The following is an 11,832-nucleotide window of genomic DNA, read 5'->3' on the forward strand; positions in this document are numbered from 1 at the left end:
CAGCGCTGAGCTCCTAAAATCTTTGGAATTTCATGAGATGAGAGAGATAAAAGTGTTTTTCGTTATTCATATCAAGTCCCATTCAACCATATCTAACTTTATGTTAATGAGGTGACTTTTTGAAAGCCTCTAACCTGGGAGCTGGCTGCCAGGGGAATCATCCAGGTAATTAGAAGGTTGGAACTTTCAGCCCCATCCCCTTATCTCTGGGGGAGGGGAGAGGGTTTGGAGGTTGAATTAATCACCAATGGCCAGTGATATAATCAATCATGCCTACATAATGAAGCCTCCATAAGACCCTTAAACAGTGGGGTTCATAGAGCTTCTGGGCTGGTGAACATGTGAGGGTGCTGGAGAGAGCAGGGAAACTCCACACCTCTTCCCCCATACCTTGCCCTATGCACCTCTTCTTTTTGGCTGTTCTGAATTGTATCCTTTAATAATAAACCAGTAATCTAGTCAGTAAACTATTTTTATAAGTTCTGTGAGCTGCTGTAGCCAATTATCAAACCCAAGGTGGGTGTTGTGGGAACCTCTGACTTATATCCAGTAGGTCATAAGCACATGTAACAACGTGGACTTGTAATTGTTATCTGGAGCGGGGGAGGGGCTGAAGTCTTCTGGGACTAGCTCTTAACCAGTGGGGTATGCTCTAACCCAAGGTAGGTCATGTCAGAATTGAATTCTAGGACACCCAGTTGTTATCTACAGAAAACTGGAGAATTGCTTGGTGTGGGGAACCCCTCTCCCCCATATTTGGTGACCAGAATGAAGTATTAAGGGTAGTAGGTGAAGAAACAGAGTTTTTCCCTTCAGCTGTTGTAGCAGAGGAAGTGAGTCTTTCCTACTTACTCACCCTCAGTGTTCATGGTCTCCGGTGTGCTGTGGTGTCAAGGGGCTTTAAAATATCCCTCCCATAGCAGAAGTTCGAGGAGAAAGTTTCTCCTAGAGAGAAAACACAGCATGGCAGGGAAAACAGAACTGCCCCATCATGTAGAGACAGCACTCAGCATTTTATACAGGATATTAGAGAGAAGCAAATCCTCCTCTGAAATAGAGACATAGGCAAAAACTGTGTTTCCTAGATCATGAATGGTAACAAATGTATGAAACAATGAGTAAGGGACAGGTGGGGCTAGGTAGGGAGACATACTAGGGGGCTATGTGGTCAGGCTCACAGAAATCCCAAAAATGTGGAGGTGTGGGAAAACCAGGGATAAGGAAACAAACAGGACCACCCTGCCCTAGGCGTTGGGGTGGGTGTCTTTTTTATGATAATTACCAGTGACCAACAAAGAATAACCAGACCCTAAAAAGGAAGTAAGCCATTGAAGGTATTATCTCTAGTACTTGCTCAATGGTGATATCAATAGAGATGTTAAAAGGATTTCAGTTCCCTGGTTAGCTTTCTATAAAAGACCAATCCTTTCGTGTGTTCCTCTGATAATTCAAGTTGGATAATGTCTCACCTCCGCTCAGAACCTTGTAATGGATTCCCATATCACTTGGAATGAATCTAAAATCTTTACCGTGACATCTGGGTTCGGACTCCCTGCTACCTCTCAAATCTACCGCTCTTTGCCCTCACCTAAGCCACACCGGCTGCTTGGCTGTTCCTTCAACATACCAGACACTCTTGCTTCAGGGTCTTTGGTTTTTAATTTCTTCCTGGACAGATAAACTTCCTCCCAAAGACACAGCTCACTTTCTCACTTTCTCCAGGTCTCTGTTCAAAATCACTTTATCGGGAAGACTTTCTCTGGAGACATTCCCTCAGATAAAACACACACACACACACACGCACACGCACACGCACACGCACACACACGTCCTTCCCAGCCATTCTGTATCCCTTTACTCTGACCGATTCTTCTTCTTGGCACTTAGTGCCACCTGAGGTATTATTTATTTGTTTATCGTCCCTCTTACTGCAGTAGGATGAAAGCTCCATGAGGGCATTTAGTTGCGCTCTCTGCTGGACCCCAGCTCCTAGGGCAGCTCCTGACACAGGGAAGGCAGGTGAGAAATATGTGTGGAGTGTATGAATGAACTCCACACAGGAGCTGTCTACTCCTACTTGCTTAAGCATTTTTTTGGGGGGGAAAGAAGATTTTATAAGGATTTCCTCCAGAGCCCCTGAGGAGATGCGGTCAAGGAGGGTGCTACCCCTCACACGGTGCTCTGCTTCTGCCCTCAGCACAGAGGGCTGTGGCCCCAGGTAAGTGAGGTTCAACTGTGTGAGAGATGTCGCTGTGAGGTGTTTATGACGCTGTTCTTAGGAGTGCAGGCCCCATGAAATGGAGCCATCCAAACCAGTCCAACAGGAGTGAGGGCAGGATTCTGCCCAGACTAGTAAAAAAGAGAGAATCATGGGGGCCTCCCAAGCCTTGATTCTGTCCACGCCGAGTGAGAAGGGCAAGGAGGGCACTCTCGCTGAGGAACAGGGGCTGAGACGGTGAGGGGGACGTCCCAACGCACAAAGGATATCGAAGCTGCAGCCTGTTTTGCCATGAAAGCAGACACTGCAGGGGAGCAGGCCTCACTTTCAGATTCATCCATTCATTTGGCACCTGTTTACTGAGCCTGTGCTATGTGCCAAGCATGACTTTAGGCCTTAGAAGACTGTTCCAGGAGCTGAGGAGGCCTGGGAGATGGGCCACGGGCCACAGGGAGGGGCCCAAGTTGGCTCAGGAGAGTGCCAAGATCTCCCCTTCAGTTCAGAGTCTTACTTTTTTCTCCCCGGGTGCTGAGGCTGGGTTGCCTCTCCACCTCCACCAGGGATCAGTGCTGCCTGTGTCACCGAGGATGCTGGTGACCCAGGGAGGCACTGAGCAGCCCCCGGAGGTTCCCACCACGGCTTCTCACCATGACGGTTCCTCAGCCCCTTGTCTTAACTGCTGCAAACTCCCCAGGGGACAGAGGGTCAGTTCCACCACCTGCTGTTCTGTGCTCTAGAGCCAGAGCCCTGTCCGCTGATGGCCTCCCTCCCCCAGCTGCCCTACAGCCCGCTACTGGCTCTGGCTTTGTAGCTTGCTGGGGGCGAGGAAGCCGGCTGGGTCCGGCGAAGAAGCAGGAAATGGAGCAAGATATGTTTCTTCAGGGCATACCTTTAGGGGCGTTTCTTTAGGGATGTTGGCCGGGGCTGTGGGTGAGGAGGTCTCGGGTAGCCGTAAGAGAGGACCAAACTCTAGGCCAGTGGGCCATGTTGGGAATTCAGAATGGACCCCAGTCCCTGATGCGGGCCCCCCAGGCACTGACACTCGAGGCCGGTTCTGACCCTGCCTAGGCCTGGAGGGCAATGGAAGATCCACCGAATGCTCAGTGGGACATGCTAACCCTGAAGTCTTACAGGCTGGCCTGATCCATTCACCCCCTCGGCACGGGCCACAGGGCCGGCTCGGCTTCCCACAGGACTCTGGGAGTGGCAGGCCTGCGGATGTCTGTGTTCTCCCTGGCAGCTGGAGGGGGTGAAGTCACCGGCACGGCTGAAGCAGCTGGCTGAGGCGAAGACATGCAAAGGCTGCCGCGACCTGGTTTCCAGAATTGGGCACTCCCTCCCTGGCCTGTGCAGGGAGTTCTGGGCATGATGAGCCCGGTGGCGCTGGGGCTGTCCTCACAAGTATAATGACTTTGGGTCATTGCTAGGGGTGCTTCCGGCACCCCGGTTGTCCGATTCAGAGGAGAAGAGATGTATCTCACGGGCTCGTAGACTTTTCAGTTTTTATGTAAGAACATTCCGAGCTCTGAGTGCAGTGGTTTGTATTTTTCAGGGCATATTTGTACAAGCTACTTCTGAGAGAACCCAGGCCTGCTGCAGAGCTGACCAGAGCATTGGCAGAGTCCGGACACAGGGCTGTGACTGAGCATCAGTTCCCCAGGCAGGGGAACCAGCGAGTGACAAGGAAAAGCAAATCAAGGACAGCAAAAAGCATTCCCTGAGACCTCCAAATACCCGAAGTGAGGTGCGGCTGAACCGGGCTTCCACCTCAGAAAAAGGGAGCTGGGAGGCAGAAGGGGAGCTCATTATTATTATTCAAAATTAAGTTGTTTTTGTTTTTTTCTTAAATGACCTTGTCTGGCAGCCACAGGTTGCTGAGGTCTGGCCACTGGAGTGAAACAAGCAGGGTTGTAAAGTATTTCACAAAATCAGAGAAGTTTCTGCCTAGAGCCTGGCACCTTTGAGCACAGCGCTAGAAGCACGGGAGAGCATTCATGGGACAGACATTGCATTTTCACAAGTGGCACCAGTGCTGAGGCCGAGGCGAGGTGCCCTCGCCGCAGGCTTGTGAACGGGGGACGCTGGTGGAGAGGAGCAGGGCAGGAGGGGGGACGGGGCGAAAGTACTTGACGCTGACTCTAGCCCACAGATGGGTTTCTGAGCACATAGGACACACCTCCTGAGAAATGCCCAAAATACTTGAGGGCAACGTGCCGGGCCCTGGAGCCCCAAGTGGGCAAGTGGGGACGAAAGCAGGACATCTCCACTTGCTGATGCAAACATAATTTTGTTTGTATCCATAGACTGACGGATATGGGGACTTTTGGGTTATGCTTACAAGAGTCCTGGGAGGCACTCAGGATTTCTGTTACAGAGAGGGAAGTAGCCATAGGGCAAAGTTTCCTGGCCCTCAGGTGCTCCTCTTCATCCCCACTGCTGAGAGCAGACAGGGCCATAGGCGAGGTCTGTCCCCTCACACAAGTGATGGAAGGCCAGCAATGGCCTCCCAGGGGCCCCCACTGAAGCTGCAGGACACTTAGGTATGGCAGGTGGGAGACAGCTGGGGGAGAGGCCTCAGCCTTCCTAGTCCCTCTAGACCAAGAAAACCCTGAGCTGGCTCCTCTCCTTCCCCATTATTTTCTTGGCAGTTCTAAGCTCTAACCTTACTTTCTCCCTGCCTCTTCACGGCACAGGCTCCCCTGGCCTAGCGGCTTAGCCCACCTCACGGCCCCCTCTTCCTGCAGGTTTATGGGTCCCAAAAGACTTCTGAGTCTTTGGGGTTGAAAGGGGAACATCTTGTTTACACATTAATAAATCCTCACCAAGGGGTCTTAGAAATTGCTGGTTTCTTACCTCAGACAGAAGATGACTTTCCTTTCCTGTTGACCCCATTCTATCCCCTCATTTCCCATCTGTTTTCTTCTTTCCCCATCTCTGTTACCCTCCCTGTGTTACTTCCCATGCATAAGAAACCACGTGAGTGCTGGTCTGAAGAAAACCATGCTACTTCTTCTGACACGTGTCTGATAGGCTTTTGTGGGGAAGATTTAGGTAGGGATGGGAACACTGGGGAATTCTCCCCCACTGGGAGGTCTACAAGGCACTTTACCCGTTTACAAAGCCCCTTCATACACCAGGAACAAACACCCAGATAGCAACTGGTCATCATCGAGCTCTGGTAATGCCTATCTGGAAGTGGTTTGCCCACTTTGAACACCACCATCTGGACCACAGTTAGCATCCGAGTTCACGTAACTTGCCTCACCAGGACTCCAGAGCCCTGCAAATTTGACTTACATGAATTAAGAAGGGTTCTTTCAGGGACGCCTGGGTAGCTCAGTTGGTTAAGCGTCTGCCTTCGGCTCAGGTCATGATCCCAGGGTTCTGGGATCGAGTCCCACATCCAGCTCCCTGCTTCTCCCTCTGTCTGCTGCTTCCCCTGCTTGTGTGCTCTCTCTCTGACAAATAAATAAATAAATAAAAATCTTTAAAAAAAAAAGAGTTCTTTCACTCAGAATTTTATTTATACAAAAAATAATTCTTTTTGATTGTTTGAGACATGTGAAAACTACCAGAATAATTCGCACAGTTGACCAGCAGTCAATTACACAATGACCACAACTTCTGCAGAGCTGCCTGCTGTTCAGTATGGGAGCCACTAGCCACATGTGCCTATTTAAATATTTTAATTAATGACAATTAGGTAAAATTGAAAATGCAGGTCTTCAGTTGCACTAGCCGTATTCCCAGTGCTCAGTAGCCACATGTCACTGGTGCGGCCGTATTAGCCCAGGGAAAGAACGTTTCTACCATCCTCGACGGTCTTACCTTGGCTGTGTTCTAGAATGTCATTAAATCTAACCTCTTCACACTCTGGAATTCCCGTCTGTATGTTCCTCATCCTTGATTCAGAGGCTTTCTTATCTGTGTCCTTCGTCCTACGCTGTCTGACTTGGAAGGAACGTCTCTTGATATCTTTGCTGAACTGCCTGTTAAAATGAATTTGGTCTTTCCATCTGCAATCGCTTGGAGTTTACATTTTAGGTACAGAAATTTCTTCAACTAGTTCTGCACCAACTTGAGAGAGTGAGTGCCAGGAGCTCTCAATGAAACCTCTCCTTTGGAATGGGGCCCAGTTGTCCAGGGAGCAGGATTTACCTAAGCCTGAATCGGTAAGGTCCCACACCCAGGGCCAAGGACCGGAACCAAGGTCTTTAGATTAGCCTGCTTATCCTTTGGTTCAAATGTTCTTGGGCTGTTGTAATCATTAACTCTTGCAGGAGGCTCCCTCTGATCTGCCTCTGATCAACTAGAGGTCGCTTCTCTTGGAAGTCCTGAGATGGGAGAAGTAAGGAAAGAAATGGGAGTGAGAGAGGGGCAGGCAAGTGCCTGGCGGTGGGGCACCAGAGATGGATGGAAATGCCCCGCAGAGCACCGCGTTCCCAATCAGCTCTGACACCTTCGGGTGTTTGCTGTTGTGTGGCTCCCATGGACAGCCCTGAGGCCAGCCTTACGGTCTGGGCAGGCTGGTCATGCCGCCGCTGTGTGCTGTGCTGACCTGAGCACTGGTTCCCGAGTCCAGGGGTGGTGCCTGCCTTTGTTGTCACCTACAGGTTTGTTTGTCCCGATAGCCTGCTCTCTCTGAGCTTTGCGGAGTATGCACCAGCCCCGTTGCTCTGGCTGCTACTCATGGCTGCAGGTCGCTGTCAGGGGGCTACACTTCATGCTGGGCCGCCTCCCTTCCTGCACTGATACCATTCTTACAAGACCTGGGCCCATGCTGAGCTGTCCCTCCATGCGGAAGCCCTCCTCACCCACTGAGGCTCCAGCACCCCACGCCAGGCTGCCCTCTAACATGGACACTCTCTGCACCCCACTTGGGTTGTGACACCCTGTGCCAGCCAGCTCTTCCCCATGGGGTCCCCTCTTTACCCCAGTGAAGCTCTGACATCCTAGGACAGGTCACTCTTTGTCTTAGTCACTTCAGGCTGCTGTAACAAAATACCACAGACGAGGTGGTGTATAAACAACACAATTGATTTCCCACAGTTCTGGAGACCAGACGTCTGAGATCAGGGTGCCAACAGGGTCGGGGTGGGGTGAGACCCTCTCTCAGGTTTCAGACTGCTCACTTCTCGCTCATTGTGTCCCCACATGGTAGAAAGACAGCAAGGGGGCTCTGCGTGAAGCTTCACCCTGCTAACCTAATCACCTCCAAAAGCCCCACCTCCTAATACCATCACATTAGGGGGTTAGGATTTCAACATATGAATTCCAGGGGGACACAAACATTCTGTCCATTGTGCTCTTGTCCCCAGATGTCCTCCTTCCTCTGCTCGGGCTCCAACACTGTTACTTTTGGGATCGCCTCTGCCCGTTCTCCCCCTCCGTACATGCATGCCAGTTTGACCTGGTGCCAACAAATGACTTTTGTCTGAATTGATTAGAAGGGACAGGACAAAGAAAGAGGAAGTGAAAAAGGAAGAGGAACTGTTCTTTTATTTTTAACATCTACTATGTCTTTGCAGTGACCATGTGGTGTCCATTTCCCCTGGTACACAGTATGTCAAATTGCCTTTTATTTCAGGAACATCATCTCATATTACTTGCTCGGTTCCGTTAGTTTGTTTTCTTCCTTTGGGGACTCCACTTATCTGTTTATTGCCTCTCCACTGCCTGTCTTCTCTGTGTATCAGCGTCTTTATGACTTATTTTATTTTATTTTTTTAAAAGATTTTATTTATTTGACAGAGAGAGACACAGCGAGAGAGGGAACACAAGCAGGGGGAGTGGGAGAGGGAGAAGCAGGCTTCCTGTTGAGCAGGGAGCCCGATGCGCGGCTCGATCCCAGGACCCTGGGATCATGACCTGAGCCGAAGGCAGACGCTTAACGACTGAGCCCCCCAGGCGCCCCTCTTTATGACTTATTTTAAAACTCTATTTCCATTTCATTTTCTACACCTGTTTCATTTTTTGTGCCCTGGTTCTTCTCCTGTGTTTCCCACTGTGTTTATACCCCCTGGTGCTCCCTGGCTTTTGCTTTGATTTCTATGATGTTTCTTTTTCCCCTTGTACCTCTGCTCTGAGTTCTGCAAATGGGTAAGATCAAGTTTTATCTTCTCTTGTTTTCTCACACCGTCTTCTCTGGGACGAGAGATTGCTCTTTTGTATCTTTTTCTTCACTAAGTCTACTTTCTCATTAAGTCCTTTTAAGTCGTGGCCAAATATTTGTTTGGGATTTTCATTTTTGGGGTGATTCTTTGTAGCTGGGAAATTTTGTTGCAATTTCTGGTCTTCCTTCCTTCCTTCCTTTCTTCCTTTCTTTCTTTCTATGAATGCTGGCTGCCTTTGAATGTCCCTGGCTTACCCATTTGTTAGAGGTTGATTCACAGGCTGGATTTTTGCTAATGTTTTTCTTCCTTTGGTCGTTACTGGTTGTTTTACCTCTCCCAGTGAGATATCTTTGGGGCCTTCTTAACTGACACAGCCCTTACTGTATGCAAGGGGTATTGATTTATCACCTCAGGCTGAGCTTCTTACCTAAAGGAAGTCTTTATGGGGGGGGCGGGGTCTTAGATTTACTGCCCTTGGGCTGTTTTGCATTTTATTTCCCTATTCTGCCCTGGGGGGGCTTCCTCATTTTACCTTTATAAAGATTATGAAGGGAATTCAGCAGCTTTTGGTAGCTTTTATGCATATTTGGAGTCTATGGATCTTTTTCTCCTAATTGGGCTGAAAATGAAATTTTTTCTTTTTTCCCATGATTTATACTAACAACTCCTGTTTCCTTTACTAACACACACACAACTTCTGATACCGTATGTGTGGGATTTTCCATACCAAACAATTCTCCAATTTTTGGTGGATACCAACTAGGCGTCCTACAATTTAACTTAATTCTGACACTAACTGCCTGGAGTTAGCAAAGGCCACACAGGTCAAGGGCTCAGTCCTACAAGGCTGTCCCCATTTCGAAAGCCAATTGCAAGTCTCAGCCCATCACCTGTACTTCTGACCAACTGGTTCTAAAATGGGGGTTTCCATGATCCTCTCCTTGTGTTTGGTAATTTGCTAGAATGGTTCACAGAAGAGAGGGAAACACTTTATGTTTCCTGGTTTTTAATAAAAGATATAATAAAGGAGGGGTGCCTGGGTGGCTCAATCGTTAAATGTCTGTCTTTGGCTCAGGTCATGATCCCGGGGTCTTGGGATCGAGCCCTTCATTGGGCTCCCTGCTCAGCGGGAGGCCTGCTTCTCCCTCTCCCACTCTCCCTGCTTGTGTTCCCTTTCTTGCTTTGTCTCTCTCTGTCAAAAAATAAATAAAAGCTTAAAAAACAAGATATAATAAAGGGTACAACTGGACAGTTAGGTGGAGAGGTACATAGGGCAAGGTCCAGCAGGGGTCCGGGTGCAGGAACTTCTTTATGGATGGAGTTGGAGTGTTTTACCCTCCTGGCATATTGATGTATTCACTATTCTGGAAGCTCCTTGAATCCCATACTTTAGGGATTTTTATGGAGGCTTCATCACATAGCATGTTCAATTATTAACTCAATCTCTAGCCCCTAACCTCTCCTGGGAAGATGGGGGTGGGGCTGAAAGTTCCAAGCTTCTAATCCTGTTTAGTGTTTCCCGTGACCTGCCCCCAACCAGAGGCCCCAGATTCATCCCATTAGAACAAAAGATGCAGGGGCGCCTGGGTGGCTCAGTCGTTAAGCGTCTGCCTTCGGCTCAGGTCATGATCCCAGGGTCCTGGGATCAAGCCCCGCATCAGGCTCCCTGCTCCATGGGAAGCCTGCTTCTCCCTCTCCCGCTCCCCCTGCTTGTGTTCCCTCTCTCGCTGTGTCTCTGTCAAATAAATAAATAAAATCTTAAAAAAAAAAAAAGAACAAAAAATGCGGATTTAGGAGCTCTTTGTAAGACTCCGATCATCCTGTCACTTAGGAAATTACAAGGATTTTAGTAGCTCTCCATGAGGAACCGTGGTTTAATGACCAAATATTAGCAGGAAACAGGGGCAGACACCGATGTAGATATTTTGATATTTCCTATTATTTCACACAGGTCATTCTTCTTTTGCCATTTCAATGCTTTTATGTTGTTGACAATTTTTTTTTTTTTTAGATTTAAAAACTTTTTTTGAGAGAGAAAGCGTGCGTGCGCGAATGGGGGGCGGAAATGGGAGGTGGGGAAGGGGCAGAAGGAAAGGGAGAGAGGGAATCTCAAGCAGGCTCCACACCCAACACGAGCCCAACACAAGTCCAACACGGAGCCTAACGCAGAGCCCCACGCAGAGCCCAATGCGGGGCTCCATCTCACAACCCTGAGATCATGACCTGAGCCAAAATCAAGAGTCAGACGCTCAAGTGACTGAACCAGCTAGGCGCCCGGTAGTCAACAATTCTTTATATTTACTTCCTCCTGTTAATAAAATTGCTGTGTGGTTTTTGTCACCTGATTGGACTCAGGCAGATATATATGGCTTTTTTTTTTTTTTTTTAAGATTTTATTTATTTGACAGAGAGAAAGAGTACAAGCAGGGGGAGTGGCAGACAGAGACAGAGGGAGAAGCAGACTCCCCGCTGAGCTGGGAGCCCGATGCGGGGCTCGATCCCAGGGCCCTGGGATCATGACCTGAGCCGAAGGCAGACGCTTAACAACTGAGCCACCCAGCAACCCTGTTTTGTTTTGTTTTTTTAAAGTTTATTTATTAGAGATAGACAGCAGAGTGAGAGAGAGCATGAGCAGGGGGGAGGGGCAAAGGGAGAGGGAGAAGCAGACTCCCTGCTGAGCAGGGAGCCCGATTTGGGGCTCGATCCCAGGACTCCAGAATCATGACCTGAGCCAAAGGCACATGCTTAACTGACTGAGCCACCCAGGCACCAGGCTTTTGGATTTTGTGATATAAAAACAAGTTTTTCCATTCCTGTAGTCCTTTTAGGATTTTTGTATTTACATTTAAATACTTGAATCATTTGTTATATATCTTGGCATAAGGCATGAAATATAGATATGTTAATGTTTTTTTTTCTAGATGGTTACCTAGATGTTTCAACACCATTTATTAAATGGTCCGTCTTTTCGCTCATTGATTTGTAATGTTGATGAAGGATATTTGGGAGAAATGCCGGTGGGGACAAGGCCGCCCCTCCCCTAAGAGGAAACCACCTTTTTTTTTTCTTTTAAAGTATTTATTTATTTATTTGACAGAGAGAGACACAGCGAGACAGGGAACACAAGCAGGGGGAATGGGAGAGGGAGAAGCAGGCTTCCCGTTGAGCAGCGAGCCTGATGCAGGGCTCAATCCCAGGACCCCGGGATCAAGACCTGAGCTGAAGGCAGACGCTTAACGACTGAGCCACCCAGGTGCCTCAAGAGGAAACCACCCTTAAAAGAATTTTACACCACCCTGAAAGGAGCCCTCCACCCTTTCTCTTGTGATAGATAGATGACAAAAACCTGATTGGATGACAGGTGCAGGGAGGGTTAATCAGAACAAGACAGCCCTCCAACAAAGTCCGTAAAACCCCCGTAGACTTAGAAGCTCCGGTGTCGACACTCTCCGGTCCCACCCTCTTTGGGAGCTTTGTATTACACTTTACTATCGCTAAGTA

The sequence above is a fragment of the Halichoerus grypus genome, chromosome 10 (genome assembly GCF_964656455.1).
Source record: "Halichoerus grypus chromosome 10, mHalGry1.hap1.1, whole genome shotgun sequence".
In the NCBI taxonomy this organism is placed as follows: Eukaryota; Metazoa; Chordata; class Mammalia; order Carnivora; family Phocidae; genus Halichoerus; species Halichoerus grypus.